This window comes from Ammospiza caudacuta, chromosome 7, assembly GCF_027887145.1.
Source record: "Ammospiza caudacuta isolate bAmmCau1 chromosome 7, bAmmCau1.pri, whole genome shotgun sequence".
Classification (NCBI taxonomy): Eukaryota; Metazoa; Chordata; class Aves; order Passeriformes; family Passerellidae; genus Ammospiza; species Ammospiza caudacuta.
In genome coordinates this window covers 1,100,970-1,128,417 of record NC_080599.1, presented here as the reverse complement: position 1 = coordinate 1,128,417, position 27,448 = coordinate 1,100,970, and the positions used below count along the sequence as shown (strand labels likewise).

The window sequence follows — 27,448 nt, the reverse complement described above, 5'->3', positions numbered from 1 at the left end:
TGAGCCAGGAAGGTGAACAGAGCTTCAGCCAGAGCTCAGAGCTGGTGGCCCATGAGCAGCTTCAAGATGGGGAGAAGCCCCAGAAGTGCTTGGAGTGTGGGAAGAGCTTCAGGAAAAGATTCAACCTGATCTGCCACCAGAGGACCCACACTGGGGAATGGGCCTATGAGTGTGAGGAGTGTGGGAATGGCTTCAGCTGCAGCTCCACCCTCGTCACCCACCAACGCATCCACACTGGGAAGAGGCCCTGTGAGTGTCCCCAGTGTCAGAAGAGGTTTCGGATCAGCTCCAATCTCCTCCGCCACCAGCAGATTCACACAGAGCAGAGGCCCTTCCTCTGTCCTGAGTGCAGGAAGGGTTTCAAGTGCAACTCCAACCTTGTTAGGCACCGGTGCATCCACACTGGGGAGAGGCTCTACGAGTGTCCCCAATGTGGGAAGAAGTTTCAGACCAGCTCCAATCTCCTCCTGCACCAGCGCATTCACACACAGGAGAGGCCCTTCTGCTGCCCTGACTGTGGGAAGGGCTTTAAGCACAACTTTACCCTCATCAGCCACCGGCACATCCACACTGGGGAGAGGCCCTACAGTGCATCCAATGTTGGAAGAGCTTCTCAGACCACTCGTTCTTTACCCGACACCAACGGAGGCACAGGCAAGGGCAGCCCTGTGAGTGCCCCAGCTGCAGGAGAAGCTTCATGCTCTGCTCCAGCCTCATCCCCCATGGGAGGACCCACATTGGTCAGAGCCCTGGCCATCTACTTTCCCTGTGATCCATGTTGGGAAGACACTGGGCTGGTTATTCTTTTGTTTTGGCCCTAATTTTCTTTGGATTCATCTTCATCCCTTTAAAACAGAGAAAATTGGGGTAAAAATCAATAAATTCATCAAAGGCATGAATCCTCACTTTTTACTTGTGTTTCAGGGCAATCTGGGATTTCGGGAAATAATTGGGATAATTTGGGGGTTTTGGGGGTATTTGGTTTAGTTTTCTCCCTCTCTTGGCACTCAAAGAGACAAGAGGGTTCGATGTGTCAGCTCAATAGCACTGAAACTACTCACTCCCACCCCAAAATTCCTTGATTCCACAGCCCCTTGGTGTGGAATGGGGTTGGAAGGGGATTGGGCGAAGTGTGATGCAAATCAGGAGGGGTGAGATGGGTACTGGGTGGTGCAGGATGGGTGGGATGGGGTTTGGGAGGTGGGAAATTGGGGAAGTACAGCTTGGGAGGGGGGGTCATGATATCCAGAAGGGGTGGCATGGGTTGGGGTTGGGGCTGGAGAGGTGGGCTGGGGTCAGGAATGAGACAGCCAAAGTTTGGGGATGATGAAGGGAGGAAGAGCCCTTTACTGAGTGAGCTTTTGAATAATCCACATTTCTGAAGAGATTTTGAGGTAGCTCACATTTCTGAGGCAGTTTTGGGGCACTCCCCAGCTCTTAGGGGTTTCCTGAGAGCAGCTCCATGGAGCCCCATTGCCAGGGGTGGTTGCCTTGGGCACGAGCTCACAGCTGTATCCAGAGTCTGTTGCCTTGGTGCTGGAGAGCAGAGAAATGATGAACAGCCCCAGACATCTCCAGTGTGTGTTTGGGGGCAGGGAGAGTTCTGCATAGCTGGGGTGGTCACTGCCCCACCCCAGCCACTGCAGCCTCTGGTGCAGCCCCAAAGTGGCTGCCAAGCCCCTGGCACCCCGAAAACCCCACCTGAGCGAGGGACCAGAGCAGGTCAGGCTGTGACACGGGTGTGACACTGACACGTCCCATGGCCCCAGAGCTCACAGCAGCTGAGACCCAAGACTGACTGTGGATCTCTCTCTCCCTCTCTCTCTTCTCCTGACTTACTCTTCTCAAAATCTGGTTAACTTGCAATTGGACAGGTTAGAGTTTGCTAAGTCAGTGCTTTATGAAGTGATTTACTGTAATTTCATGTTGCTTCAGATTTCCCAAGTACCTCATTCTCTGAAGTTTGCAACTAAAAGTTTGTTCTCCACCCTCCTGAGCAGTTTGTTGTTTTCTCCCCCTGGCCATCTGTCCTGCAGGCTGTGCCCCTGTGCGTGCTGCTCCTCTGCCCTGGCCAGCTGCACTCGCCCATCTTGCTGTGCCCCAGCATTTCTCACCCAGCGTTTCTGTGCCCTCCCTGGGCTCCCTGCATCCAGCGCTGCCGGCTCCTGGCACACAGAGCCAGGGCAGGAGCCCACCCTGCCAAGGGGCTCTGGGGCAGGGCGGGGGCTGCGATGGCTTCTGAGCTCAGCAGCTGCTCCTGGCATGGTTCCATGGGGACCGAGCACAGCAACGCTGCTGAGCATTGTCCCTGCTGAGGATCACACACTGCCAGGGCACATTCCCTGCCTGCAGGATTGCTGAGCATTGTCCCTGCTGAGGGTCACACACTGCCGGGGCACATTCCCTGCCTGCAGGATTGCTGAGCATTGTCCCTGCTGAGGGTCACACACTGCCGGGGCACATTGCCTGCCTGCAGGATTGCTGAGCATTGTCCCTGCTGAGGGTCACACACTGCCGGGGCACATTCCCTGCCTGCAGGATTGCTGAGCATTGTCCCTGCTGAGGGTCACACACTGCGGGGGCACATTTCCTGGCTGCAGGATTCGGGCCCGACCCAAGCACTGCACTGATGGCTCCAGCGTTGCTTTCCAACAAAAACAGAGGAAGGCAAACTGTGTGCAGCTCATGGTATTTTAGAGTGTCTAAAACTCACTAAGTCATTGATCTTAAAGGTGAGATGCATTTGGAATTCATGGCATGGAGAAGAAGTGCAAGATGGAAAAGGGGAGCATAGAAATAAATAGAGGAAAACATTTCAGATTATTTGTTTCTATTTTCATTTCACTTCTGGAAAGCTGGTTCAGTTTTCCAGGAATCTTCTCTGTAATCCTGTCTGCTCTTTTCAAAAACCTTTCCTGGAGAACAAGGTTGAGCTCCTGTCACAAGGTGTGCCACCACCTGCAGCTTCTCATGGCTTTCCACACTGTGTGCAGCAGGACTCTTGCAGCAAAGCAGGACAAATGTTTGGAGAACTTGACAACTTGTCCTTTCTTTTCCTGGTGGACTGGGGAGCTGTGCCATTGGTGAGGTTTTCATTGTGGCTGTTCCAACCTTGAAAAACAGGAGGTGGTACCAGGACTTGTTGGGGAATGCAACCCTGACTGAATTCAGAAAAAGAATCTCCAGAAGCTGCAACCAGAAGTGGAAAGTTGTGTGATAATCATTCACACATCTCCATAGACACCTGGAAAGTGATCTAGAACATGAAAATTGGTTGTCAGAGGCAGTTTGTTTCTGTTTTCAGTTTAGATGATTGTACATCTCTTGTGCCGGTATAAATCAAGAGCACAATTAGTTCACGATAAGCAACAGAACAAGCTGCATCTCCCAGAGTAGTAGACTGAAACGATCTGGGAAGGAGAAATACAGGGAATGACTTGGTGGACTTTGTCTGTAAGAAGGGTAATTTCTTCTAAGAGTTTCTAAATTATTTCCTATGCTTTTCTCCTTCTTAATATGGCCATTTCCCTCCCAGATTCCTGATGAAATGAGAAGCCTGACCTTGTGGAAGAGCATGAAAAATGCCCTCTTCCTCTGCAGGGACAGTCAGGGTGGAACAGGAAGCAGTTTTGAAATAATTGTGTGATAGATGAGTAATGCGATGGTTGAGTCTCACAATTAAAAGGCAGATATTATGGATATCCTAAGACAAGTTTCATAGTTTTATAGTTATGTTTTACGCCCCCCTTGTTTTGTTGTTTCCTGGTAGTTGGGGTATTTGGGAGGGTTGGCTTGTTACTATGGCAACACCTGACCTCCAATCAAGATGTAAGGAAGTGACCTCCACCACTGGACAGCAAAGAAGGAGTTGATTAACAAGATTTTGAGACAGGCTAAAGGGTTAAAAGGCGAAACATCCATTGTGTGGATGAGCACATGGTGGGAAAAAATCCTTTGCTCCCTGTGCCATAATATTTTCCGTGTTCAGTCTTCTGTTGTTCTTTTTGATAAAGTTTTAATAATCCTTTTAAATTTTTGGAAGTGAGCATAATTTCTTACAAATGGAGACTCGTCTGCGAAATAAACCTTGTGTCCTTAGGAGTTTTCAAAAGGGGCGCCCCCTTCCACAGATTGGGCGGAGTCTATTGGACTCTCCCAGTTCCACCAATGGTTGCAGGTTGGAAGCCCAAAGACACCAGAAGACTGGATAAAGAAAAGAGGGGAAGAGGGGTGATCACATCCACATAACTATTTTTGGCCAGATTGTGACTCCATAATTCCAGTATATGAAAGTGAGCTTCACATTAGTAATATACTGGATCCATCCTGGTCTCTTGAAGCGTCAGGATATTGGACGTTAGAAAGGAAAAAGGAACAGTGGGATGCATGGAGGGGGAGGAAAGCGGGGATCCCATAGACAAGGACCCCATGGCTGGTGGGACATGTAGGATTGAAGGGTTTGTGGGGACTTGGGAGCAGGGTTCACCCATCAGGGAAACTGTGTTTGTGCCGGGGACCCACAGCGGGATTCCCATCCACCAAACACCAAGGAAACCGGTGAGCTCCACATGGCACGGCAGCTCGAGCAGTACTCAGAGCGGGGGCAGCCTCTGGTGCGCAGCCAGTGCTGTAATTTCCAGGGCCAGACGAAGCCGGGCTGGAAACCGGGTGACCACTGAGGGGTTTGCTGCAGGGAGTCACCCAGGAGCCAGTGCAGCAGTTTGTGTACTGCCAAGTCAAGGGGTCAGGGTAGTCCGGCCACCAAGCTAAGTCACGTCAGGGCAGAGCTGCCAAACCGAGGGGGTCAGGCTGGGCCGGCTGCTGAGCTGAGCCAGATAGGGGCAGGCAGAGCTGCTGAGGCTGAGCCGAGTCAGGCCAGGGGCAGGACCGCAGCCATTGAGCCGAACTGGGGCGGGTGGAGCCTGCAAGTTGAATTGGAGTGAGCGGAGCTACCGAAGCCAAACCAAGTTAGGTTTGAAGCAGGATGGAAGCCACTGCATCGAATCAATAATGGATAATTATACATGGTGGAGTTGCCGAAGCCGAGCTATGTTGGGCCAGGGGTGGGACTGCAGCTGCTGAGGGGAATTGGGCCAGGGGCAGGCCACAGCTCAGCTGAGCCAGGTGGGACAGGGAGCAGAGTGCGACCATGGGACCACAGCATTGAACCTTGGAGGAGATGAAGGGCAGGGACAAATCCGGTAATACGGAAGCCCTGGATTGTAAGAATTTTTTCTTTTTTTACTTGTCAAAAGAGAAGTACAGTTTTTTGTTTTTTTCTCTCTTCCCTTTCCTTCTCTTTCCTCCTTCCCTTGTTTCTTTTTTTCCCACTCCCCCTTTCCTTTTCCCTTCTGAGAGAGGCAGGCTCTGTCTGGAGGGCCTGTGGTTGGAAAGGTGGGCTCTGTCAGAGGAGGGCCTGTGATCGGCCAGTCAGGATGGGACTGTGGGTAAATAGGGAATCCCTAAGGGGAGAGGTTAGAAATTGAAGAGCTACCAATAGTTATACCCCCAGATGGCCCACTGGGAAGGAAACTACCCTGGTGGAAATATGACCCAAATGCCAGAGAAAAGGATGAACTCAAAATGAGTCACTAGTGCATGGTAGAATGGACCAGAAGGGAAATTAGGAGCAATCATGTATACTGGCCAAGGTATGGGTCAGATGAAGGATGGATGTGTCAGGCATTAAACATCCATGTAAGAACTAAGAAACCATTCAATCAGGAAGAGACTGACTATGCTGCCTGCTGGCGGAGGGAGAGTTCACCCTCAAAGGTGAGCATGTTTAAGCTATCAGAAAATAAAGAATGGGACCCATTAGAACACTTACCCCCTCCACCTCCAATAGCCTCAGATGCACCTCCCCTACCCCCTGATGGGCCTAGCCAGAACATCAGGAGCAGAGTAGAACAAAGACAGGAAAGCAGATCAGGGGATGGGAACCAAGCCAGTGGGATTATATCCCCTGAGGGAAATACCCCTGTGTGGGGTACAGGGAGGAATTAGATTTGTAACCATGCCTCTCAGTTCTTCTGATGTGAGAATGTTCAAGAAATAATTGAAAGGATTACTAGAGGACCTCACTGGATTAGTGGAACAGTTAGACCAGTTTCTGGGGCCCAATATTTATACATGGGAAGAGATGCAATCAATCATGACCATGCTCGTAAAGCTTTTGATGAGCAGCAAAGGAAGGAAGAAACCCCAAAAGAGTGGCTAGAAAGACTGAGAAGGAATATGAGGCAATATTCAGGGGTTGACCCTGATACAGTGGTCACACAGGTCTAACTAAAGATAAATTTTGTCACTCAAGCCTTGCCAGATATATGGAGAAAGTTAGAAAAGTTAGATGGTTGGCAAGAAAGCAGGTTAGAGGATCTGTTAAGGGAAGCACAGAAAGTCTATGTGAAGAGGGACTAAGAGAAGATCAAGACAAAAACCAAGGTAGTGGTAACTGCCATTAGGGAAGGAAACCAGCATTTAAAGAACAACCCAGGTAAGGGAGGAGGATTCCAAGTGCAGGAAGATAGATGGAGGGGAGATTCAGCTCCTTGGGACAGGGCATAAAAAGGAGAGTTTGGGAAACAGGGGAAACTATGACCAGTTTGCCTTTACTGTAAAGAGAGTGGGCATATCAGAAAGAATTGCCCCCAGACGGAAAAGGAGCTGAGGATGTATGAGACTGAGCAAAAAGGAGAAATGGAAGACTAGGGGTGTCAGGGGCTCTACCTCCTGGGTACCATCAGGAGCCCTTGATAACTTTAAAAATAGATCCCCAGGAGGTAGAATTTGAATTCTTAGTAGACACAGGGGCTGAAAGAACTTGTGTTTGTAGAATCCCAAAGGGGTGCAAAAAGGGTCAAGATACTGTGCAAGTAGAAGGTGCTAAAGGAGGGTTCAAAGCCTCAGTTATAATGCAAATAAAGTTTGAAGGAACAAAAAAAATAGGAATTGGGGATGTTCTATTAGTTCCAGAAGCAGGATGTGATCTAATAAGGTGAGATTTACAAGTGCAGCTAAGCATTTTAATACTCCCAGAGGAAGGAAAAATGGTAGTTAAACTTCTCCAATAAGGGAAGAGGATGAGGGCAAAATTCATGAGATCTTGTGGGCAAAACCAAAAAGATGAGGCAAATTGAACGTGAAACCTACAGTAATAAAATTAATTGATGACAGCTATCCAATCTGTGTATGACAATACCCACTCTCCCTGGAAGGGAGATGAAGACTGCAGCCACTGATCCAGGATCTACTTGAGGATGAGACCTTAGAACCATGTATGTCCCCCCATAATACACCCATATTACCAGTAAAGAAGTCAGATGGGACTTACAGGCTTGTTCAAGATTTGAGAGAAGTGAACAACAAAACAGTGAATCGATACCCAGTAGTGCCTAACCCCTCTACACTACTGAGTAATATCCCCCCAGCACACCAGTGGTTTAGTGTCATAGACCTAAAAGATGCTTTTTCGGCAGGTCTACTGGCAAAGAAAAGCAGGGATATATTTGCTTTTGAATGGGAGGACCCTGATTCTGGGAGTAAGAAACAGTTTTGGTGGACTAGGTTACCCCAAGTGTTTTCCAAATCTCCAAACCTCTTCGGTCAAGCCCTAGGAGAAGTAACACAATTCTTCTCCATCAAACCTGAGATAAAGCTCATCCAATATGTAAATTATTTCCTTTTCACAGGACAGGAAGAAAAAGAAGTTTGGGAATTCACCATAGTGTTGTTAAATTTTCTGAAGGACCAAGGACTTTGGATATCAAAAGGGAAACTCAAATTTGTAGAGAGGGAAGTAAAATTCCCTAGGACATGTGATTTGTCAAGGGAGCTGGTGGCTGAACCCTGAGAGAATTACGGGGTTAGTCTCACTCCCACTGCCAAAAACAAAGAGAGAAGTCAGAAGGTTTCTAGGCTTGTTGGGATATTGTAGGCTATGGATTGAAGGATGCACACAGGCCATCCAGTTCTTGTATGAAAAGTTAGTGGAAGAAGAGATTAGGTGGGGAAAAGATGACGAACAAAAGTTTGAAGCTTTAAAGCAAAACATTGTTAGTTCACCAGCACTGAGTCTTCCTGCCTTCTATCTGTTTGTGGATATGGAAAAAGGGGTAGCACATGGAGTATTAGCCCAGGACTGGGGAGGATCCAGGAAACCAGAGGCCTATTTATCAAAATTATAGACCCTGTCAGCCGGAGATGGCCAACCTGCATTCAGGCTGTGGCAGTTACTGCCATACTCGTAGCAGAAAGCAAAAAATTAACCTTTTGGGGGGAAATTGAAGATATATATCGCAAAATCAGTAAGGAGTATCCTGAGCCAAAAGGCTGAGAAATGGCTCACTGATTCCCGAAGGCTAAAGTATGAAGACATCTTAATAGATAATGGTTTAGAGCTAATCATGAGTAACCAACTCAACTCTGCCCAGTTTTTGGATGGAGAAACAGATGAGAAACTAAAACATAATTGCCTAGAGGCTATAAACTATCAAACTAGAGTAAGAGAGGACATAACAGATCAAACACTACAAGGTGGAAAATGATTGTACCTCGATGGATCTTCATGGGTAATAAAGGGGCACAGAGTATTGGGGTACGCTATAGTGCATGAAGGGTTAGAGGCCGTAGAAAAGAGAAAGTCACCTTCCAACTGGTGAGCACAAGTGTGTGAGCTGTGTGCCCTAAAATGAAGTCTGGAAACACTATCATGGAAAAGGGGAACAATATATACAGGACTCAAAATACACTTTTGGAATAGTGCATAAGTTTGGAAAAATTTGGGAAGAGAGGGGGCTATTAAATTCAAAAGGAAAGGGACTGATTCACGAAAATTTTGTCTTAGAAGAGTTAGAAACCTTACAATTGCCAGAAGAAGTAGCAGTGGTCTATGTTCAAGGGCATCAAAAAGAGGCAACTCAGGAGGAACGAGGGAACAATTTAGCTGATTTTGAAGCTAAAAATGCAACTGAATCAGAGACAGATAAACTAATAATGGTATTAACACCCATAAAAGAAATGCAAAAAGTCCCCATATTCAGTGGGACTGAAGAGGAAGAACTCATTGAAATAGGAGTCAAGAAAGAAAACAAAGGGAAGTGGAGATGAGCAGGTGGGAGACAAATATTGAATAAACCCCTTGCCAGGAAAATGTTAGAAGGCATACGTGGAACAACACATTGGGGTACACAAGTACTAGGTGATCAATTTCTAAGGGATTTGGGCTGCATAGGAATTTTCAGAATAGCTAAGCAAGTAACTGAATGGTGTGTGATATGTCAAAAAGTGAATAAGAAAATGGTGAGAAAAACACCCAGGGGAGGGTGAGAACTAGCCTTAAGGCCCTTCCAAAACATCCAAGCTGACTTTACCGAGCTTCCCCAGGTACAATGGTGGAAGTTTTTGCCAGCGATAGTAGATCACGTGACTCGTTGGGCAGAGGTGGTACCCACTGTGAAAGCCAATGCCAGTGTTGTGAGTAAAACACTTCTAGAATCAATCATTCCCCAATATGGGAGGGCAAACAGGATTGATTCAGACCGGGAAACTCATATCACATTGAAGATATTGCAGAAAGTTGTTCAGGCCCTGGGAATAAAATGGGAATTACACACTCCATGGTATCCACAGAGTTCTGGTTGGTAGAGAGAATGAATCAAATTCTTAAAAGAGCTCCAGTTAAGCTAATGATTGAAACCCAAATGTCATGGATAAAATGTCTCCCTTTGGCTTTATTAAGAATTAGAACCCAATCCCAGTCAGATCTGGGGGTGTCACCCTATGAAATGATGTTTGGGTTACCCTTCCTGACCTCACCCCAGAAGGTTGTCACCTATGAGGAAGGGGAAGCCAATGCCAAGAAATAAGTTATGTCCATAGCACAAACCTTAGAAGGGCTAAGGCATAAAGGGGCAATTCCTCAAACTACCACCCTGGATTTCAAAATCCATAATATTGATCCTGGGAATTGGGTGATGAATAAGTCATGGGAGATCAGCCTCTAACTCCTCAGTGGGAAGGTCCCTTTCAGGTACTGCTCACCACCGAATTGGCTGTGTGAACTGCAGAGCGGGGATGGACTCATGCCAACAGAGTCAAAGGCCCAGTACAAGAACCCAAAGAGTGGACTATAACACCCAAGCTGGGTGAAACAAGACTGACTCTCAAGCAGAGACTGAAAGACAAGCAGGAAAACACCAAGACAACCAAAAAGTAGAGTCAAGCTTCCACCAACCAGCTAGAGAACTGTCTTCCTGTTTTAGTGGGTTAGAATTACCAGCATCTGTTGAGGAGAAGTACACAAGGGACTGTAAAAGGGGCAGCATCCTTAAGAAGTAAGACAAGGAATAGAGGGCAAGATTGGGTTGGCCCCTTTGTTCACTACCAAGAAGGCTCCATAGCCCTGCTGTGGGTAGAAACCCTGTTGGCATGGTAAGGTGGGGACAAAAGGTCATACCACACCTTTATCTTTGCTCAGTTGTCTTTTAATTCAACAGGGACTGGAGGGCAGGACTGAATTGGCCTCTATGCTCATCCCTAACACACACTGATTATGGGTAGCGGCCACATAGGCACGGTAGGTGGGAGTCAAAGCCATACTGGACCTCTGTGATGCCCTTTTGTCTGTTCCGAATAAGTGTGTCTAAGGAAAATCTGAGATTTTTTCTGCTGTTGCCACTGTCCTTGCCCACATCAACAGATGCTGGTATGACTCATTCAAGAGACAGAGAAAGTTTTACACTTAATTGTTCGAGCAAAATTACTTATAGAAAAAGAAAAGGGGGGTTTGTTATAGATGAGTAATTCTATGGTTGACTCTCACAGTTAAGGAGTGAATATTAAATATATGTTAAGAGAAGTTTTCTAGATGTATAGTTATCTTTCTCATCCCCCTTGAATTGTTATCACAGGATAGCCTCTGTAGTCGGGGCATTTGAGAGGGTTGGCTTGTTACTATGGCAGCACCTGACCTCCAATCAAGGTGTAAGACAGTGATCTCCACCACTGGACAGTGAAGAAGGAGTTGATTGACAAGACTTTGGGAGGGGCAAGAGGTATAAAAGACAGAACATCCATTTTGTAGATAAGCACATGGTGACAGAATCTTTTGCTCCCGGCACTGTGTTATTTTCTTTATTAAATCTTCTGTTGTATTTTGAAAAGTTCTTAATAATTTAAATTTTTGAAAATGAAAATGGTTTCTCACATGAGGTTGGGAAATGTGAGGCAAGGTTGTCCACACTAGGTGAGCTCCAAGGTACAACTTCACTGACCTGGCCAGACCTCCTTAGGAGCACCCCTACATCAATATAAATCACTTAATGCTCCAATCAGCCCTTCTCCAAAGAGAACAGTAATAAAATACACTCTTTAAAATAGGATTACATATTACTTAAAAGCTCTTTGAAATATTTCTCCACAACTGTAAAAGGAAATCTGCCTGATGAACTGCATAAGAGCAGAGGGAAATCAAGGCAGAACCATGGTTTGTCAGGACTTGCTTGATCCTAATGAGCCCTGTGCTGCATTTGGAGCTGAGCACTTGAACCTCAGGGCCTGAGAGGAGATTGCACAAACCTTTCCAGGAGTCAAAGTCAGAAGAAAACACCAAAGTGTCTCAAAGCATGAATTTCACTGAGGTCCATCGCCAACACAGGCTCCTCATGGATTCCTTGGAGGAGAGAATTGAAGGCCAGAATTGGAATAAACACCTCTCAGATATTCAGAGTGCAACGGAAAATCCAAAGTACCTTAAAAACCTTGAGTATCTGAAAGAATTAATGAGCCCAACTGAGTGTCAGTACAGAGCTCTCAGGGAACTGATTAAAGCAGATAACTGGGGCCATGATTGCACAAATCTCTTGCAGTCTGTATCCAAAAGGCAACAACAAATACCTTAAAATAGCTAAAGTACCTTGAAGAATAAATGGCCCACTGGGTGTCATTACTGATAAAGACCCTCCAGGGACTAATTAAAGGAGATATTGGAGGCAGGGACTGCACAATCTTTTTCATAGAGTCTGTATCAAAAGGGAAACACCAAGTAGCTTAAATAACTGAAGTACCCTGAAGTATTAAGGAGCCCCACTGAGTGTTGTTACTGACAAAGCCTCTCCAGGGACTAATTAAAGCAGATAATTGGAGGCCATCATTGCACAAACGTCTCAGAGACTCCAAGGCAAAAGCCAAACCCAAAGTCCTTTGAAAAACCTGCAGTCCCTGCGAGCATGAAGGAGCCCCCAGGGCCATTCCTGAGCAAAGCTCGCCAGGGACTCCTTCCAGCACATCCTTGAGGCCACTGGGATGTGGGCTAGGGGGGATGCTGAGGGCAGGACAAGGGGCTGACAGCACCCAGCCTGGCTGAGGCTGTGCCAGGACGCTCCAGGGCCTCCAGACAAGGTGTCTCCTCACAGCCCTTGGTGGCACAGACCCTGCTGCTGTGCCCCAGGGCACCAAGACTTGGCTTCTCTTTGTCCCCACCTGTCATCACTGCCTCCTGTTCTCTGCTCTGCCTGGGACCTGGGGACACTTTCTCAGTTATGTCCCTCAGTGGGACCCATTAAAAGTCCAAGAAACTTTGGAGTTGGATTCTAACTTGCAGTTCTGGAGAAGTTTCTTCAGCTCCGTCTCAGGGACTGATGTTCAGGGCCTGAGCACAAAGCCCCAGAGGCTCATTAAAGTCCTTGTGCTGTGTCTGTGCTGCTGAGCTGGGCTGGGCTCCTGGCACAGAGGCAGCTTCTGGTAACCAAGAAGAGCTTCAAAAGCACATTTCTCTTGATGAGCAGCTTTACTCCCAGACCAGCAGGGCTGGGGCACTGCCTGCAGCCACTCTGAGGCACAGCACAGAGGCACAAAGAGCTTCAGTCAGTGAGGATTGGGAAGGGGCTGAGAAGTGCCTGGGGCACAATCACTGCCAGCCCTGGGCACAGGAATCTCTGGCTGCAGGACAATGCAGCTCCAGCTCCTGGAGTGATCTCCTACAGCTGGAACATCCCCATGCCTACAGACCCTGTGAGTACATTCTCTGATTGTCTGTTGTGCAGAGCAGCCAGGGGTGCCCAGGGCTGTCCTGCAGAGCAGGGTCCTGCAGCCCAGGGCGCTGTGCTGGGGAAGGGACTCTGCTGCCTGCCAGGGACAGCTCTCAGTCAACCCTGGCAGCTATTCCCAGCACTGGGGGACAAGATCTGGGTGGGAGGAGACAGCTGGTAAGGCTTGGAAGTGTTCTCCTTCTGAGGGGAGGATGCTGCATTGTTCAGGACGGCTCTCAGCATGGCATTTAACTGCAGAACATTTCCAAGTAGATTATACAGGGAGCACAGCAAGGCAGGGGCTGCAGGAAAGGGGAAGTACTGCTTTTTTAATTTGTTGTTGTGGGTTACCTGAATGGGAAATTGACCGTAGATATTCATTTCAGTTCAGCTTGAGGGAAATAAAAAAAAAATTATTTCTGATCTAAACAAATCAGGCAGTGACAGAAATCAGCACAGCACCCCTCCCAGGCAGAATCATTGTCGCTTTTACAGCCTCCACAGGGTTGCTCTGACTTTGCCATCAGAGCCTGCAGAGCCAGAACTGCCCGTAGGCAATGCCAGAGCTGGGAGGGGTCTGCAGGGCAGAGCTAAACCCCCAGGGCTGGGCTGGTCTCTGGCTGCACTGGCAGGGCCCTGCCCTGGGCACAAAGAAGCAGCTGCTGGCAGGGACAGCTCCAGGCAGCAGAACCCTGGGCAGGCAGAGGGGGGAAAGTGCCCCCAGGCTGTGGTGGGATATTTAAAGTGATCTCAAACAAAAATATTTCATGATTAATTTCTTTACAGATCACCATGTGAAGGCACAGCAAATGTCCAACAGCAGCTCCATCAGCCACTTCCTCCTGCTGGCATTGGCAGACACGTGGCAGCTGCAGCTCCTGCACTTCTGCCTCTTGCTGGGCATCTCCCTGGCTGCCCTCCTGGGCGACGGCCTCATCATCAGCACCGTAGCCTGTGGCCACCACCTGCACACGCCCATGTTCTTCTTCCTGCTCAACCTGGCCCTCAGCGACCTGGGCTCCATCTGCACCACTGTCCCCAAAGCCATGCACAATTCCCTCTGGGACACCAGCACCATCTCCTACACAGGATGTGCTGCACAGCTCTTTTTCTTTGTGTTCTTCATTGGAGCAGAGTTTTCCCTCCTGACCATCATGTGCTACGACCGCTACGTGTCCATCTGCAAACCCCTGCACTACGGGACCCTCCTGGGCAGCAGAGCTTGTGCCCACATGGCAGCAGCTGCCTGGGCCTGTGGCTTTCTCAATGCTCTGCTGCACACAGCCAATACATTTTCCCTGCCCCTGTGCCATGGCAATACCCTGGACCAGTTCTTCTGTGAAGTTCCCCAGATCCTCAAGCTCTCCTGCTCACTATCTTACCTCAGGGAACTTGGGCTAATTGCTGTTAGTGTCAGTTTATCATGTGGCTGCTTTGTGTACATTGTTTTCTCTTATGTGCAGATCTTCAGGGCCGTGCTGAGGATCCCCTCTGAGCAGGGACGGCACAAAGCTTTTTCCACCTGCCTCCCTCACCTGGCTGTGGTCTCCCTGTTTGTCACCACTGCCTTTTTTGCCTACCTGAAGCCTCCCTCCATCTCTTCCCCATCCCTGGATCTGGCCCTGTCAGTTCTGTACTCGGTGGTTCCTCCAGTACTTAACCCCTTTATCTACAGCCTGAGGAACCAGGAGCTCAAGGCTGCAGTGTGGGGACTGATGACTGGATGGTTTCACAAACATTAAACTTCTGGCCAATTTGTGCAACTCACTTGTAATAAAAGCCATCTTTGATACTCCTTGTTGGTTTAATTTTGGAGGTTTTTTACTGTTTTATTTTTTCATATTGTCCGCAGAGAAATGTCACTTTTTGTGCTATTTCTCATTTTCTTTCTCTCCACCTTCCCTGTGGCCACAGACTGTGTCAATGAAGAGCTATTCCCTTGTAGGGTCTAAAGGAAGTATAGGATCTCCCAGCAGAGTTTTCTGCAGAAATGCCTTTTGTTGCCTTCTCTGGAGCTGCAGCAGCAATGTCTGTGTGCAGAGCTGGGGGCAGATCAGTGCTGGCACAGCAGCTGTGCCCAGCAGCAGCAGCACTTGGTGTTGCCAGTGCTGCTGCCATGGCCCTGCCCCGCTGCCCTCCTGGCCCTGGTGTTGCTGTAGGGCCTGAGTGCTCTCGAGGCCGGGCACAGCCCTGGGGGTGGCAGTGCCGGGGCTGCAGCAGGGACAGGCCATGGGCACTGCTGGGGCAGCTCTGAAGCCTCAGGCCAGGGCCTGGGGGCTCCAGGCCCCTTTCCCAGGCTCTCCCAAGAACACAGCCAGGCCAATGCTCAGCACAGAAAAGCCCTGTGAGCAGCCCCAGGCTGGCCGTGGGCAGGCTGGGGGCAAACAGCAGGGCTGGGGCTCTGCAAGGGCCCTGGGACATACGGGAAGGAGCAGCCGAGCAGGGGCTGATCCATCCCCAGTGCGCTGGACAGCCCAGGGCAGCGTCCCAGAGCGTCCTGATGGAGCTGCCAACAACATCCCCCCTCTGTAGCCCTGGCCTCTCCCCCATCTCACACAGGTGCCCCATTCTTGCAGGCACAGACACAGCAGCTGTGGCTCAGGAGCCCCTGTTTGCATTGCACAGAGCAGGCAGGAGCACCCTCATGCTGTTGGTGTGGGGACATGAACCTGAGGGAGCACAAATGCCATCAGCCCCTGGGACCAGCAAGGGCTTAGGGACACCAGGGAAACCACTCAGCTTTGTCCTGGTCTTTGCAGTCAGCCAGAAAGTTAGTTCCCATCAGCTGGGAGTTTCCTGTTCCACTGCAGATGCTGTTGCTCCGATCCAGGGCTACCCTGGCAGCCACTCTTAAACTGCCCTGAGCATTTCCTTTGCTTCAGCTTTGCTTTCTTTACTCTTCCCTTTTACAAATTTCTTCCAGTTTCCCATCCCTCTTCCCTCCCCTGCAAACAGGCCATCCCTGGTTGCCCTTTCCTCTCTGGCCCCACTCCCCATTGCAGTTCCTGACTTGCCCCATGGGAACATCCCTTGGGCAGCAGGATCATCCTACAAGTGCTGCATGAATTGTCTGCAGGCTCCTGCAGTGCCTGGTGCTGCTCCCTTGCCAGAGGCACTCCAGGCCAGGGGAGCACATCTGGGCTGCTGTGTCTGGCTCTGGGGGCTCCCTGTTCTGGGCAATGAGGAGTAGCTGTAGAGGCTCTGCAGGACTGACAGGATGGGCTTTGGGGCTGGCAGGAGAAGCTGAGGGACCTGGGCTGCTGGAGCTTCTGAAGAGGATGCCCAGGGCTCATTGTGCAATTGCTCCAAGGGTGGTTTCAGAGAATCTGAGAATCAACAAGATTGGAAAAGACCTTGGAGGTCATCAAGTCCAACCTGTGCCCTGACACTGCCTTTTCTCCCCTGAGTCTTCTTTTCTCCAGGCTACACAACCTCACGTCTCCTACCTGCTCCAAACAGGACTTGTGCTCCAGACTGCTCACCAGCCTTGTCGCCCATCTCTGGACATTCTCCAGCCCCTCCATGTCCTTCCTAAACTGGGGGACCCAGAACTGGACACAGCATTTAAGGAGCTGCCCAACCAGTGCCCAGCACAGGGGAAGAATCCCTGCCCTGCTCCTGCTGGCCACACCATTCCTGATCCAGGCCAGGAGCCATTGGCCTTCTTGCCCACCTGGGCACACTGCTGGCTCATGCCCAGCCTGCTGTCCATCAGTCCCTGCAGGTCCCTTTCTGCCTGGCTGCTCTCCAGCCACTCTGTCCCCAGCCTGTAGCACTGCAGGGGTTGTTGTGGCCAAAGTGCTGTGCCCGGCACTTGGACTTGTTAAACCTCACCTTGTTGGATTTGGGCCCTGGATCCAGCCTGTCCAGGGACCTGTGCAGAGCCCTCCTACCCTCCAGCAGATCAACACTCCCAGACAACTTGGTGTCACCACATTTCCATGAGGCCCCAGAGTGACCCAATGATCTCCATGATTCCATGAGGCCTCCCAGTGTCACAATGTCCCTTTGGTTCCATGGGACACCTTGGTGTCACAAAGTCCCTTGGATCCTTGGGCCATGCAGTGTCACAATGGCACCATGGTCCCCCAAGACCCTGCAGTGTCACAACGGATCCTTCGTTCCATGAGGTCTGGCAGTGCAGCAATGCTCTCCTTGGTTCCACAGTGTCACAATGGCCTCTTGGTCCCAAGGGTCACCACAGTGTCCAACATTTTTTCTTCATTCCACGAGTCCCTGAGGAGCAGCAATGGCCCCTTGGTTCCATGGGGCCCTGCAGTGTCACAATGGCCCCATCATGACACCAGGTCCTGGTCTGTCACAATGCTCTGCATGGTCCCACAAGGCCCTGCAGGGTCACAGTGGCCTCTTGGTTCCCTGAGGCCTCAGAGTGCCACCATGAATTCCTTGGTGCTGCAGTGTCACAATGGAGCTCTGGTGATACAAGATCCTGCACTGTCACCAGGGACCTTTGGTTCCATGAGGCACCACAGTGTCACAATTACTCCCTCGGTTCCCAGAGTCCTTGCAATGGAGTAATGGCCCCTTGGTTCCATTGTCCTGAGGCTCTTCCTGGAGTCTCCTTGGTTCCACAGTGTCACAATGGCCCCTTGGTTCCACAAGGCCCTGCAGTGTCACAGTGGCCTCTGTGGTTCCACCAGGACCCAGACTGTCACAATGGACTCCTTGCTTCCATTCAGCCCCAGAGTGTCACAATGGCCCCTTGGCTCTGTGCTGCCATGTCGTACACAGTGTCACCATGGTCCTCTTTGTGCCACCAGGCCCCACAGGGTCACATTGGCCCCTTGCTTCCCCAGGGCACTGCAGTGTCACAATCATCAGAGAATCAACCAGGCTGCAAAAGTCCTTGGAGAGCATCAAGTCCAATCTGGGACCCAACACCACCTTGTCACCCAGACCAGACCATGGCACTGAGTGCCACATCCAGTTTTTCCTTAAACACTTCCAGGGATGCTGACTCACACATCTCTCTGGACAGCCCATTCCAGTGCCCAATCACCCCTTGTGAGGAGAATATTTCCTAATGTCCAGCCTAAATGTCCCCTCGTGCAGCTTATGGCTGTGTCTTCTTGTCCTCTCACTGTTCCCTGGGAAAAAAGCCTGACCCCCACCTGGCTGCACCCTCCTTTCAGGGAGTTGTATAGAGCGATGAGGTCTCTCCTGAGCCTCCCCTTCTCCAGGATAAACAACCCCAGCTCCCTCAGCTGCTCCTCACATCACTTGTGCTCAAGACCCCTCACCAGCCTTGTTGCCCTTCTCTGGAAACACTCCAGCCACTCCATGTCCTTCCTAAATTGAGGGCCCAGAACTGGACACAGCACACGAGCTGCTGCCGAACCAGTGCTGAGCACAGGGGAAGAATCACTGTCCTGCTCCTGCTGGCCACACCATTCCTGATCCATAGGAGGGCCAGGGGTTGGATGAGGGAAATGGTGGGGAGGGAGTGGGGACAAAGTATTATTGATTGTCAGCCATAAAGGGTCTTGATCTTCATATCTGTTCAGACTGCATTAGAAAGTACTGGGGGTCAATATCAATTGGACCGTGCTGATAGAAATCTATGAACAGGAAAGAATAATTGTTAAAACAATTTCTTCTGCTTTTTTTATTTTTTTCAGTATAGCAGATTCACTTTGAATACACTTTTGAAATTTGTCTAATTAACCACAGAAGAATTTGAAACTTCAATTATTACCAAGGGCTTTTCTTGTTTGAGTGTTTTGAACTATTGTTTATGAGCGTTTTTCAGTGAATTCCTGAACTGAACAGCTGAAGAAAGAAGAGGCCTCTAGAGGAGTAAAATTCATCAGCAAACTCCAAGTGGCTGAGGATCCATCCCCATCAGAGCAGCAATGAACAGAAATGGGCACAGCTTTGTGGCTACCCCAGCTTTGGGATGGGCCCTGGGCCTGGAGCAGGAGCAGTTCTTGAAGCGCCCCAAGGTAGGGGCTCTTGTACTGCCCTGGGCAGATGGGATGGCAGCAGGGGCTGCAGAGCTCTCAGCACCTCAGTCTGAGGGGAGCAGGGCAGCCAGGGAGCCTCCTTTGGCCTTGGCCAAGCACCTTCCCCCATGGCTGGGGCTGAGTCCTGTGGCAGCTGCAGCTGCTGCTGTGCCCTTGCCAGGGGCTGAGGCCGTGGGGCAGTGGCCAGATCAGCCTGGCCTGAGCAGAGCTGTGGGGCCAGAGCTGGCTGGGCTGGGCCGGGCAGAGGTCCCTGGTGCTGCCCAGAGTTCAGGGCAGCTGGCAGAGCTTGCAGGGAGCTGGGCTGGGCTCCAAGAGCCTGGCCCAGAAACCATCAGTGTCCATCTCAGCCTGGCTGAGCGTGCAGGGGCAGGACTCAGGCCAGGCCTTGTGGGGCAGGGCCAGCGCCTGTGCAAGGCATTGCAAACAGGCAAGTGGCCCAGAGAGGAGGCTGCTCTGTGCCCTTGGTGGTACGGACAGAGCAGGGAGGGGGCCCAGGACATTTGTCACTGTCAGCCTCTGTGCCCAGCCCTTGGCAGCCCTGGCTGCTGAGCCCAGCTTTGGCCTGGGCTGAGTTTGGCTGTGGCCCAGCTCCACCCTCCTGCGGGGCTCAGGGCCTGTTCCCGGCCATTGCCAGCCCTGGCCAGACTCTCTGCTGGCCCAGAGGCCGGCAGAGCCCAGGGCAGGGCTGTCTGTGCAGCCCCAAAGGTGCCACAGGCCCTGCAGGAGCTGGCAGAGGCTGCCCAGCAGGGAGGCCATGGAGCACAGAGCCCCAAGGCTGCTGTGGGCACCATGGCTCAGGAGCCGTTCCCAGCCGCAATGCTCCTGGCCTGGGCTGGGCCTGCACAGGGGCTGGGCCACCATGGCTGGGCCAGCACAGGACCACAAAGGGGCCACGCAGCCGCTGCCGGGGCTGACAGCAAGGCCAGGCACACAGAAGCAATTGCTGAGCATGGCCTGCGCTGGCCAGGCCTGACTGTGCCAAAGGCAGAGTTCAGCTGCCCTTGGGGGCTGCAGCAACAGTCCAGAGCCCAAAGAGCCGCCATGGCTGTGCTGGAGACCAAGGCTGCAGGAGGGAAATGCAAGGCTGCTGAGGGATGGTGAGGGCATTGAATTCCAGCACACACCTCAACTCTCTGATGATCCCAGCACCATGCTGGGCCCAGTTTCAGACTGGAACAGAGCAGATGTTGATGGGACAGCAGCCCTGTGGAGCTGTCAGGGACCTTCAGCTTCCAAGGTACTCTGCTTTTCTTTAGGTGCTCTTGAAGAGATCCAATCCCAGCTGGGCACCTCAGGGCACAAGTGGCACTGTCTGTTCTTGGGCACACAACTTATGTCTGCCTGGAAAGGGGCACAGGTTTTAATACCTGTTTAAATAATATTATACAAGCAAATCTTTATTATCTGGATCATTTGAGTACTTTTAAGAAATGACAAAATTTTCCCATTAGGAACGGGGATTTCCTGGAAGCATCCTAATGGCAGAATAAGAAGAAATATTGATCTTCTCATCTACTTGCGTCACCAATATTCAGTTTATTATTTAATCTCACTCTTCCATCAGGTGTTTCCTGCTCTCCTGTTTTAATGACCATTTCTAAGAACATCTTTTCATTTAGAGCAGCTGGATCTTTGTATTTCCTGCTGCTCCCAGATTTGCTTCTCTAGGTCCTTTCTGCTCATTCAAGTACCTCTGACATGGTTTGAGAGGAAGTAGGTTTTCTGGGATATGCTGTGGTCACACCAATGGGGTTCAGACTTGAATATTGGCACCTGGTGTGGCCACTGGGGACATTGGATACGCCTCTGAGAACACAGGGGTTGAAAAGCAGAGCACTTCACTGGGAAGCTCTCTTGGATTTCCGGTGGGAAAAGAGTGCGAATCTCTCCCCCCGTCCCAGCTACCGGCTGGGCAGGGGGAGGGTAAAGCCATGCAGCCCTAAGGTAGGCTGGGCCTTGGACAGATATGGGAGGTAGGCCTGGCCCAAGGGTGGAAGAGAGAGAAGCACCTGGAGGTATTGGGAAGCCCCCCCTGAGAGAGTCAGTGCCTGGGGCTGTTACCTTGAAATTTGATATCATGTGTTGGCGGCACAGCCTGACCTGCGGGGTGGGGGGGGGGGGGGGGTTGCAGCAAGAGGGTGTCTGGCCACTTGTGGGAGTTTTAACCCCTTTATAGATAATGAAAGCTTTATAGAATATTAACCTTTCCTAGAAGAGAGATAGAGTGGAAGATGAAGAAGGAAATGGGCAAGTGTGATGAAGGTCTGGACCAGTGAGAGATGTTGGAAGAACAGAGAAGAATCTTAGGTTGGAAGAGATGATGGAGTGGCTTGCTGGACTCTTCTTGTATAGCCATGGACAGAACCATGTTCCTTGTGACACAGAGACTGCATCCAGGGGGAGGCAATGGTTCCGAACCAAGAGGGTTCAGTGTTGGTACCCCTCGGCCTGAGGGGGTGAAATTCGGGGGGGACAGGTGTCCCAAAGTTGAGACTGTGCTCTTCTTGGACTGGGACAAAGCATCCTTAAATGACGACCCTAGAAGCATCTCTGGTTCATGTTCAGTGGGGAGAGCACTGGACATGAAAGGAAGAGGTCACTATGGCCCAAGAAGGACTCCTCTCTTCTTGACGAATTGAGAATTGATTATCTACAGGGTGGTGATGGACCAAGAGTTGGTGATTTGGAGGATAGACTTATTGGAAATTTGGTGGGGGGAGGAGGAAATGTATTTCTAAGGTTTTCATTTTCCTGTGTGCTTCTTTTTACTTATAGTTGTAGTTTAGTTAATAAATTTTTCTTTATTTCTAAGTGGGAGCCTGCTTTGCTTATTCCTGGTCACATCTCACAGCAGAAACCAGGGAGAGGGTATTTTCATGGGGGCACTGGCATTGTGCCAGTGTCAAACCATGACAACGTCCCAATTGACTGGTTTAATGCTTTGAGGTGCAAGAAGTTGACCAATGTTTCTGAAGTTCAAATAAATATATAAATAATCACCTCCATTATGTTTATATTTATCACAGAATTGTCTTTTCTTTTGGCCGTATTTAAAACTGTTCCTGTATGGAAATCCCTGGGGGCTATGGGACATGTCGCATGCTGCTGGGACATCCCAGAAAGCTGAGAGAAGAGCTGTGATGGTTATTAAACTGCTCAAATGTTCAACTTGTGTTTGTTGGCAAGAAACCTTTCTGTGCCTCTGAGTGTCACCTGGCCCTGAGCCCAAAGGACACAAACCTGATGAGTTGTGATTCCCACTGAAGGGACTGCACTTGGACCTTGGCTCTGCACAGGAGAGCTCTTCATCCCCTTTCTCTTTTCCTCCCTCTGGGCATGGAGGGAGCTCCTGACTTCACCGTGTGACTCGTGTGTGCAAAGAGCAAATCTGGGCAGAACTGGGGCAGGGAGGGTTTGGGGGGACCTTGGGATCTGTGCTGAGTTCAGAAGGTGTTTTCCTTTGTTCTGAGATGTCTGCTGTGCAAAGTGGGTTAAAAATCTAGCAGAGGAATTACTTTTGCATTTGATGGAGTTGTGACTTGCCTTGGCTATGTTGGCTGACAAGAAATGAAAATCCCTCTGTGTCTCGGGCAGCTCCTTCTCCAAGGAAAGCAGGTGGGAGCTGGAGCCAAGGAGCTGAAAGCTGCAGGTGCAGCCTGGGCTGGAGGGAGCTCAGATTTGCACAAGGCTGCTCTGAGTGCCAGGGCTTGGATGGGGGAAATGGTGGGGTGGGGGTAGGGACAGAGTGTGATGGATTGTCAGCCATGAAGAGTCTTGATTTTTATATCTATTCAAACTGTATGACAAGGTACTTGGATTCACTGTCAGTTGGAGATTGCACATATCAATAATTAACATGATAACAAACCTAAACAGGACCTAAACAATCTTTTCTCACTGTCTTTCTAAATAGAATATATTCACTTTGAATACCCTACTGAGATCTACTTAAAACTAAGAATTTGAAAATTAAAATCAAAATATTCCCAGGGGCTTGGGTTCTTAAGGTGTTCTGAATGTTAATGAGCCCTGGGACACTGAATTCCTGAACTGAAGAGCTGAAGGCTGAACAAGCCTCTGGAGCAGGAAAATTCAGCAGCAGCCTCCAAGTTGCTGAGGATGTCAGCAGCCCCCACTGAGGCCATCCCTGCCCAGAGACCGTGGGGGAATGGGCAGACAAGGAGAGAGTCCCTGGGGCTGGGGCAGCACAACTCAGAGGCAGCAGTGGCTCCAGCTGGGAAATGGAGTGTGGAATGTGGCTGGGAAAGCCCTGCCTGGGCTGTGCCAAGCAGGACAGACAAGCCCTGACTCCCATCCACTAAAAAACAACACTTTCAATGAGATATTTAAAAGAAATTACAATTGTTTGTGTACTCTGAGATGGACTCACTAGAGAAATACCAACAAGAGATTCTCAGGAGCTCAAAACAACAAATCAGCCTTTACTGGCAACTTTAGAAAATCAGACATGCTTTGCCAAAAGATTTATTATAACACTGTAGTGGTTTATGGTTTGTTAATTTAAGATTTTTCTAATCTTGAGATTTCTTAATTAATGTGTTGATGAGTGTGGTGGGTTTTAGTTTCAGTTAATAATTTATGGATTTACTTTTATTACTTTTTAAAACTCTTCAATTTCAAACTATGGCAGATATTTAATCAACAAAAAACACTTCTCAAAAACATTGACTTGGCCCATTCAACTTCACACTCTAAGCCTGGTTAACCTAATGTTAATCAAAATTTGCAGGAGCACAGAAACAGAAGAAGACATAGAAAGAGAAAGACCAAAAAGATACAGAGAAGCACACAGACAGCTACCACCTCCTGGATTCCAGCACTGTTCAGATGGAAATTCCAAGAGGAGGTAGGGTCAAGATGTGTGCTTGCCTTGTGGTCAGCCTTCAATACCCCTTGGTCTTGCTGGACCCTTCCCCCAGGTGGGCCTTGGGCTCATTTGGTCCCTCAGGAGCTGGGCTGGGGGCTGCAGAGGTGGCTGTGGAGACTTGCCTGTGCTGTGCCAGGGACTGGCAGCCACTGCTGGGCTGGGATAGAGGCTCTGGGGGAATTGGGGTTCCAGGGCAGGGCTGGGCTGGGGTTCCAGGGCAGGGCAAGGCTGCACCTGCCCCTTCCTCCCCCACACACTAAAAGTTTCAAGTCAAAGATCTTCTCCAGTCTGCCACAGTAAGGCAATGTTGGACGTGAAATCCCAATTCTGGCCATGGGCACCTGGCCAAGAAGGACAGCTCTTTCCCACAGGAAGGAAAGCACATAATCTTGCCAAGTGTTTTGGGAACAGATGAGAGGTGACCCTCATGAAACCACTGCCAGCCAAACTTGTCCTGGCAATATTCCTATGGGAACAATCCCTGGATATAAGGAAATTTGGAAGTGAAACTCCAATTCTGGCCATACGTGCCTGGAGCAGAATGTCACATCTTTTCCATAGGAAGGAAAGTACGGAGCACCACTGTTTCAGTAGTGGATGAGACCCTCAACATGCCAAGGTCAGCCTGACTAGTCAGGTGGCTCTTGGGAGGTCAAACCAGCCAGACCTGTACTGTATTCCTTTTTTTTTATGGGGCCCTGAAGTGTCACAATGGTGCCTTGGTTCTGTGGGGCTCCACACTGCCACAATGGCTCCTCGATTCCAAGAAGATCTGAAATGTCACAATGGACCCCTTGTTCGATGGGATCCCACAGTGTCACAGTGGCTCTCAGGTTTCACAATGGTCCCACTGATTCCACGAGGCCTTGCAGTGTCACAATGGTCTCCATGGTTCCCCAGGCCCCACAATGTCACAGGACTCCTCTGTTCCATGAGCCCTGCAATGTCACAATGGACCTTTAGACCCTGGAGGTTTGCAGTGTCACAATGGTCTCATTTTGGCTCAACAGTCTCACAATGGTCCATTGATGACAGGAGGCCCTGCAATGTCACAATAGACCTTTGGCTCCATGCAGCCCTGCAGTGTCACAATGGCCTCTTGGTTTCACCAGGCCCCATAGTATCAAAATAGTCCTCTTGGTTCTGTGGTGACCCCCAGGGTCACAATGGTCTCACTGGTTCCATGAGGCCTCACAGTTTTCACAATGCTTTGCTTATTCCATGGATCCTCATAGTGTCACAATGATCTCCATGTTTCCATGAGTCCCCTCAGTGTAACAATGATCTTCTTGGCTCCATGTTGACCCACAGTGTCACAATGGCCCTTTGGTTCCATGAGGCTGTGAAGTGTCACAATGGCCTCTCCATGATTACATAGGGACTTGCAATGTCACAATGGACCTTGGGCTCCATGGGGTCTTGCGGTATCACAATGATCCCTACATTCCATGGAGCCACACAGAGTCAGAACGATCCCCTTGGTTCCATGAGGCCCAGCAATGTCACAGTGTTCTCCATGATTCCATGAGGCCCCACAGTGTCACAATGGTCCCTTGGTCTCACAGGGCCCCACAGTGTCACAATGGTCCCTTGGTTCCATGGGCCCTGTGCTGCTGCATTCCCCCCTCCCCTGCTCAGGCTGCCCTGCCAGCTGAGAAATGCTCCTTGGGCCTCAGCCTTGGCCAACAGCCCCTGGGCTCAGCTCCTCTGCAGCTCATCACAAACACTGTCTGCTCCAGACACTGCTGCTGCCCAACCAGCTCCTGGTTCCTTTAGGAGCAGCCCTGGGAACTGTTTTTGCTCCCTCAGTGGTACAACATCCCTGTTCACACAATGCCAAAGAAAGCTGCCGATGCCAAGTGCGGCCAGGATGAACCATTGCTGGGACTGAAGCCCCTCTCTTGGGGCCCTGTAAACAGCACTCCAAAAGGAGCCCTTGGAGCTCTCCTGGGCCAGCCACTCCCTCTGAGTGGGGCCTCTCCCAGCCGGGAACTCTCCCGTTTGCTGCACTCGGGGATCCCGAACAACAACGGAGCCTGGGCCGATCCCCCCACTCCTCCAGGCTCAACCCTTTGCCCTTTGCTGGGGAGATGCCAATAGATCCACAGTGAGCATTTTCTGCCCTCAGGGGAATTTCTTACAAGTGCCTTGCACTGACTCTTTGTGTCTGTGTGCACACAGCAGTGCCTGTGCTGGGGAAATGTGGCAGAAATGCTGCTCTCTGAGGGCTTGGAGTGCCTTGGATAGCTGAGTCAGTCAGGCCTGTAAGTAAGGTTACATCATGACAAATAAGTTAAATGGTATTAAGAGGGTTTTATTTCAAAGTTTACTATGCTATAAGCTAAGTTGAATATTGTTTATTGTTATTCCACTATTAAATCCTTAAGTCATTGGTTGTAAGTGAGGTTAAATACTGTTAAGTGCTGTTCTTTTCCTAAATTTTGAAGTTGAAGGTATCAGTTAAGGTTAAGGTATCAGTGAAGTCCTGTTAAGTTTGACCTCTGTCAAGCTTTTATTTCTTTATTCATTTTATCCTTGCCCTCGCTGTCCTTGTGTCTCACACACACTGGGAGAGTTCTCAGCTCATTTCTGGTTTGATTGCCTGGATTCTGTTTGGTTTTGTTGCTGCTTTGTTTCTTTGGTGTGCCTGAAGTGTCCACTCAGGAGCAGAGTGACTCTTGCCAAGGAACTTTGTGCTGCTGCACCTTAATATTAAATCTGGTTTTTTCTGCTCCCTTGCTGGGGATATTTTCAGCGCTCTCAAGGCCTCGTTGGTAGCAGGATGAAGGAGCCCTGGCCCAGGCCCTGGCCCTGGGGACACGGGGACGCTGCCGGAGGGTCCCTGTCCCCCTGTGCCACCCCCAGGGCCCCGGCCCCCCGTCCCCGTGTCAGGCTCTGGGGTTGATCTCGTGGAACATCCTCTGGGGGAGGCTGCGGGGCCGGGGGCAGGGGGACCTGGGGGGACAGGGGACCCCGCTGTGCACGAGCAGGGTTGGACTGCTCTGGGGGGAGCTGTGAGGGGGGCTGGGGCAGAGTGACCTCCCCAGGGACCTCACACAGCCCCTGTGATCTCACACAGCTAAATATGAGATGTCATCCTATGATGTGCTACATCTGCTTTGTGATGTCACAGACGTCTCTGTGATGTCACAACCTGCTCTATGATGTTACACAGCCACCCAGTGATGTCACAACCCACTCTCTGATGTCACAGAGCCACCCTTGATGATGGCAGAGTCTGCTCTATTGCCTCACACTATGATGTCACAGACAGCTTTGTGATGTGACAAACCCCTCAGTGATGTCACGAGACCTTTTCTGTGATGTCATACTGGCACTCTTTAATGTCACATCACATACTTTGAACCTCACAGCAAGCTCTATGATGTCATCCAGCCATGCCATGGTGCCACAGCCTGCTCTGTGATGTCACAGAATCCCCTCTATGATGCTGTAGCTGCTCAGTGACTTCCACAACAAACTCTCTAATGTCATAGACCAATCTGTTGACTTCAAAATTGCTTCCTAGAGCACTATATTCTAATAAT

At 50.1% G+C, this 27,448-nt stretch overlaps 1 pseudogene; it reads left to right on the top strand.

Annotated features, from left to right (window-relative positions):
* Positions 1-27,448, top strand: part of LOC131560141 (zinc finger protein 850-like) — an 886,257-nt pseudogene that overhangs the window by 84,373 nt on the left and 774,436 nt on the right.